The sequence below is a fragment of the Cyprinodon variegatus genome, unplaced genomic scaffold (assembly GCF_000732505.1).
Source record: "Cyprinodon variegatus isolate N-32 unplaced genomic scaffold, C_variegatus-1.0 Scaffold743, whole genome shotgun sequence".
Taxonomy (NCBI): domain Eukaryota; kingdom Metazoa; phylum Chordata; class Actinopteri; order Cyprinodontiformes; family Cyprinodontidae; genus Cyprinodon; species Cyprinodon variegatus.
This window is the reverse complement of record NW_015151196.1, coordinates 74,894-81,526: the sequence shown is the minus strand read 5'-3', so window position 1 is coordinate 81,526 and position 6,633 is coordinate 74,894. Positions and strand designations below refer to the sequence as shown.

At 39.1% G+C, this 6,633-nt stretch overlaps 1 protein-coding gene across 1 annotated transcript in view; it reads right to left on the bottom strand.

Annotated features, from left to right (window-relative positions):
* The window catches only part of fer (fer (fps/fes related) tyrosine kinase), a 19,156-nt gene extending 15,264 nt beyond the window's left edge, over positions 1-3,892 (bottom strand). Inside the window, exon 1 of the mRNA XM_015395498.1 lies at positions 3,721-3,892. The gene's annotated coding sequence lies outside the window, so the exon portion shown is untranslated. The remainder of the gene's footprint in view (positions 1-3,720) is intronic.
* Positions 3,893-6,633: the final 2,741 nt, after the last annotated feature.

The window sequence follows — 6,633 nt, the reverse complement described above, 5'->3', positions numbered from 1 at the left end:
TAAAAAAATGATATAATTACTTTACTGTATGTGTATAAATATACATATATAGAAGTAAATACGTATATTTCTATTAATCACTAGACTGTTAATAGTTATTTTTTTGGGTCACAGGTTAAAACATTTAAAAACTTCTGTTTTATGGTGAATTTGCAAACAGAAAAGCTCAATTTTAAATTTCATTTTCTGCCTCGTTTCAAGTAACTTTTTATTGACATTCGGGTTGAAACAATTAATTGTGATTAACTGAATATTGAAATAATTCTCAACTATTTTAATAATCGATTATTCGTCAACTGGAGTGTAGACACTCTAAAACATGCCTTTAGCTGACAGAGCGACACACACTGAGCAGGAATTATACCAAAAAAAAAAGTATATATATATATATAAGTCAGAATTGTGAGAAAAAAGTCAGAATTCTGACATTAAAATCTACTTTTTCCGATTTTTTTTTTCAGAATTCTGACTTTTTTCCCATATTTAACTGAAATAAAATTTAAAAATCAGTTAACTTTTTTTTTTCAGTGGCCCTAATCCTCTTCCTTATGTACCATTGAATTATGTCCATTTATTTTTATGTATTTCAGTTTTTAGTTGCTCAGCAGGTTGGATCCAAAAGGTAGAAACCATGCGACCGTTTCTCTGTCAGTAAACTGTGTACCAGTTTATTTTATTACTTTATTATTATTTGATGATGCAAACAGATGGATAGGAGACTGTAAACAGGCTGTAATAAGTTTATAGTCCGTCTCTGAATGATCTGATCATTGAACTGTTGATCACAGATAGAGACATTACTGCCAGAAATGGAGCCAAAAAAAAAACTTTTGCTTTGGGCCCCAGGAAGGACTGGGCCCTTTATCCAAATGTCTGATTTATTGTTTTATTCAACTCTAGAATATTCTACTGTTTTAACATTAATGGAATTAGAGGTTAGTAATAAATGGATCAGTTGATTAAAAAAAGGAAATGAATCAAACCTTTTCTAATAGTGCAACATTAAAATATATTGAGTTAAAATATTTTTAATAAAGGAGAGGCATTTCTGTGTTTTGATTTAAAGTCTATGATTACAGCATTATGCGCACGTTCCAAGCATTAAATATAATACTGACATTTTATAAACCTGGGAAATAATCGTCTGTAATTTGTCCAGGATTCTGTTGTTCTTCACAGACTTTCAGAGGCTTTTATTGAGTTTATATGGATACAGAAATTATATTGGTTCAATTCAGGAAATATTTGATAAAATAAGATTAAACTGCATCATCCTGCCGCCACATTCTTCAATATTAAATATCACATCAGAGCAATATGGGAATCGGAATCAAGAGGTTTTATCTGGACGCCTCTGATATCATCAGCAAGCAGGAAAAAAAGCTGTTTAGTTGTTAAAAATGGCCACTCAGGTCAGACAAAAGACAGGGAATTAAAAAATGTAAAAAATGGGCAGAAAATATGCAATAAAAACAACAACAGACCATTTACAAAAAATATATATACATCATTGCACGTATAGAGGAGGTGATTACTATTTTAGTTTTTTGGGAACAGACATTCTGCTCAGAGGAAGGATCTGCAGAGACGCTTCTTAGGGCACCTGAAGAGCAGCAGTGTATCTCTGACGGAGCTCTCCAGCTCTAAATAGATCAGACTCTTCATTTTGAGTTACATCTACTGTACCTCACAAAGATCTGAGCAGCAGAAGTTGTCAGTGCTTACAAAGTATAATTTGTATTTAAGAGCACCGACTTATGAGCTCTTTAAATTTGTTTTGTCGTCATTTACTGTAGTAAACTAAGACTGGAGCAGTGAAGGCGTATCATGACCCAGTAAAATACATTAGAGTCAGTTAAAAATAAAAATATGGAATGGAGCGTAATTGGAATGACGCTTCATGCTTTTTAAAGATCAGTGATCAGTCTGATCCGTAACGGATTCATTCTCCATTTATTTTTTAAACACAGGAAAACAATCAAACAGATTTGGAGTTCAGAGAAGCATCTCAGCATCAGCAGCAGCTTTCCATCAGGTCTGCACTGTGAGACTTTTACAAGTCTCAATGCTGAAACCAACCTCCTTTAGACCTTCACTCCACCGACAGACATGTTTAATCCAAGAAGCACAGACTTTATCTATGATTTCTCTTTTGGACCAGTTTTAGTCCGTGAGGCAGACACCCTGTCTACTTTTAAGGCTAGGCTTAAAACTTTCCTTTTTGATAAAGCTTCTAGTTAGAGTGGCTCAGGTTATCCTGAGCTATCTCTATAGTTCTGCTGCTATAGGCTTAGACTGCTGGAGGACATAGGGACCCCTTTTTCATCATTCTATCTCTATTCTCCCACTCTGCAGAATCTGTTAGTTCAATCTCTAACGTTCTGCTCTCTCTGCTTTTTCTCATAGTAGCTTCATCTGGTCTGTTCCTGTTTGGCTGTGACTCCATCCTGGAGAGAAATATCAGCTGTGCTGCTGCCATCAACACCTTTGTTTATAGATGTTGGAGCTTGGCCTGTTTTCCAGTGTAGTCCTGTTTCTCTGACTGTGACTAACTGGATGTGCTCTCTGCTTCCTCTGACATGGGAGTTTGTCCGCCTGGCTGTGTGTTTCCTGGATGTGACCGCCTTCTACAGCTGCTTTTTCTATGTCTGCTTCTGTCTCCTTGAACCCCAGTCGGCCTCAGCAGATGGCCACTCACACTGAGCCTGGTTCTGCTGGAGGTTTCTTCCTGTTAAAAGCGAGTTTTTCCTCTCCACTGTCGCTACAAGCATGCTTAGTGTCAGGGATTGCCTTCCAGTCAATGAGTCGATGCAATCAGCTGGTTTTCCTTAGATAGAAAACTTGGGAACACTGGTGAATTGGTGCTTTAGAAATAAACTGAATTGAATTTTGTCTGCTTTTAGAGTTGTACATTTCTCTTTTTACGAGTTCATCCTTTTTAAATGCTTCTGTCACTGTAGTTGTTTTTTTTTTTTTTTTATAAAATAATGATTCATCTTTATTAAGCAGCACATGGAAGAGAAGATCTCAGTACAGCTTCTGAAAGCAAGTTATGACAAAAGATGGTTGGAGTCACTCTGAGGTTCTGAGGGCCTAAAGTTAAACACCAGAGTTGATGTTTCAGCTGAAATGTTGAAGCATTAAACAGAGCAGAGAGCTGCTGGGTCAGATTAGCTGCTACTCCCACACACAGCTCTGCAGAGGATGGCAGAGGCCACCACAGAGTCAGAGGAGGTCTTCAGCTCCAGATGATCTCAGTCAAATATTCAGATCTGATCAGATCAGAGAAAATAGTCTGAAGTCTGAAGATAAAAACATGAAGATTTAAATCTAAACAGCTTCAATCTCCTCCATCACTAAAGGACCAATGGCTGACAGACAGAGGGTGTTTTCAGGCTGATGGAGGCAGAGCTAATGTTGATATTAGCTTCTAGGGAAAGTTACAGGATGCTAATATTAGCTCCATTCAATCCAATGGGAAAAAGTTAGCTAGTTATTGTTGACACCTAGCTGCTTCAGCTCCAGTTAAACTGAAACATTTTAACTCAGAACACCTCAGGAGCCTTACCCCCGTCCCGTCCCAGAACCCGTCCCAGCTTCAGCCCTCCGTCTGGCCCCAGAAAACGGAGGAAACAGCCGGACTGGAGCTGGCAGTCTGAGACCTCCAGGGTTGGGGAGCAGACCGCTGTTTTCCCGGAGCTTTCTGTTGGATTAACTGACCTGAAAACGAGTCAAAGCGGCGGAAGAAGCTCCGTGTGGTCACCGCGCGCCCAGCTGCTCCTCCCCGGGACTCATGGCGTCCTCTTCACCGAGTTTATCTACACCGTTACTCGGACTTTGCTGCTGTTGTGCGGCTGCGGAGCTAAACGCTAACAGGGAGGGGCTTCCGCCGGAAAAGGAAAACCGGGAGGAGATGGGAGAGGTGCTAGGAGACGGGATGGGTGGGAGGAGCCAGTCACGTGACGGGAGCCTGAGGCAACAAGGAGCAGAAGCAACATGGATCAGGGCAAATATTTAATAATCTAAGTATAGTTGATGATTCAGGAGCAAAAACGCATTAAAAAAAGATAAAGCTTAAAGTTGGTACAGGAGAATTTACAGTAAAGATAAATGTCACTAGATTATATTTATTACTATAGCGACAATTCACAACACCTTACAGTTCACCAGATCATCCAGTCAGATTGATTCAAAGTTTTCTATCTAAGTAAAACCAGTTGATTGCATCGACATTGACTCTTCAGCAATCCCTCACACTAAGCATGCTTGTAGCGACAGTGGAGAGGAAAAACTCCCTTTTAACAAGAAGTAACCTCCACCAGAACCAGACTCAGTGTGAGCGGCCATCTGCTGAGGCCCACTGGGGTTCAATTAGACAGAAGCAGACATAGAAAAAGAAGCATAGATACAAAAGGCAACTGTAAACCAGCTCCACAGACGTTCCCCGTCCAGGAAACACACAGCCAGGCAGACGAGCTCCGAGCCAGCTCCCATGTCAGAGGATGAAGAGAGCACATCCAGTTAGTCACAGTCAGAGAAACAGGACTACACTTAAAAAACAGGCCAAGCTCCAACATCTAGAAACAAAGGTGTTGATGGCAGCAGCACAGCTGATATTTCTCTCCAGGATGGAGTCACAGCCAAACAGGAAGTGGAGAGAATAGAGATACAATGATGAAAAAGGGGTCCCTATGTCCTCCAGCAGTCTAAGCCTATAGCAGCATAACTATAGAGATATCTCAGGATAACCTGAGCCACTCTAACTGGAAGCTTTATCAAAAAGAAATATGATAAGAACACAGTCAGCTATAAATTATTGGTTAAATCTGCAAGAAAATAACCTGGATAATAGAACACCGGATGGATTATTAGTAAAATATTAGAAGAATTTTAAAAAACAAATTTCAGAAACAAGTCAAGTATCAACTCTAAATCTCTAAATGTAATATATATTTACTTGTGAAGTAAATGTTTTAAATGAATGTAATTTTAGAATAACATTTCATTTTTGTATTCATAATTTTAGACGTGTTTTTGATTATTTCATGCTACAATTTACTACTTAATTACACCTTGTACAATTTAATAGTGTTTATAATAATTAAAGATATAGTGGAGTTTTTTTTTACAAATTTGTTTAAAGACCGGCCCTCTCCACAAAAAATGCACATGCACAACCCTGTACCCGATCCCGACAGGGAACGCCTTTTAAAAGCATGCAAGAGCGTGCACAAGGAGAAATGGGCTCCTGATTCAAAGTTGCTGTTTGCATCGCTCGTACAAGCTTAATTTCCAAAAGTAGATTTGTAATTTTTCCACTTTGTCAGACTCACCAGCGGTAAGTAAAAATGGGGATAAACATGTAGGACGGCCATACATAAACAAATCACCATTGTAGCGGCTAAAATCCTATATTTTAGGCTACACTGCAAAAAATTTCAATCTTAATAAGTCAATTTTTCCTAAAATCAGTGCATTTTTTCTTGAATCAAGGAGGTAAATGAGACCCTTTGTGTTGGATTAATTGTACAAGTTATTCTACTTTAATCATATTATACTTAGACATTCATTAATAGGATGCTGAAACATATTGGAAGCTACCAACAAACAGAGTAAATGACAGTGAGTCACTGTTTAGGCGTTTATAATATGAAGGGCTTCTGTAATGCTGTTGTACAGGTAGGCCTACTGCTTCCCATTGAGACGCCAGAAGCCAGACAGCTATTAGAGATGGCTGCCATGATCCTTAGGTGTAGGAGTTTTTCTAGATCCTTTTTCTTTACTTTTTCTTTTTGCCTTTTTAGTTAATTCCATTGTTTATGTATATCTAAGCATCTTTCCATAGATTACTGATTTACGTCTGTGTCTCTCTCTTCATTGGCCTCAGCTGTTCCTTATCTCCGACTGATAACACTCGCCTGTTTGCCAAGCCCAGTTTTCCTCTCATTCCTGTTCGGTTGTCCGTCTCTCTGCTCTTTCTACTGCCTTTTGTTTCATTATTCTGCCCTGTTTACCCTCCCTGCCATTTGCGAGTCTTTGTCATTCGTCAAATATTGTTTCCTTTCAAAGCTCCTGTCACACCTTGACAATGTAGACCAGCGTTTGCCTGATCTACGACAAATCTGGCATGAATGCTGGCATACGTTGGATAAGTTATGGGTATGGTTTGTATACGTTATGAGGACGATGCAGTATGCTGGCACACGTCAACATACTGCAAGTATGTGAACAACGTATGAGCATACGCCGACGTATGCTAGCGTATGCCATACATGAGCCATAAGTTACAGGTATGTTATCTGATTGTTGACATACGTTATGTGTAAGTTAGTCATAAGTCGTGGCGTCTAGCTTGTCCAAAACTTCTCCTCCACACTTCATACCCAACATAGGGGGCGCCAGAAGTTGAGTGTGATGGATCCACCAACAAACTTCCTAGCAGACATGACGCTGAATCTACTGCAACTGCAAACCTTCTGTCTTTCTTTTTATTTATTAATTTATTCTTTTTTTTTTTTGACGAGCGGTAAACAGCAGCTAGGTTCATACAACACGTCATCTCAAGGCACTTTCCAGTTCACCAGATCATCCAGTCACATTGATTCAAAGTTTTCTATCTAAGGAAAACCAGCT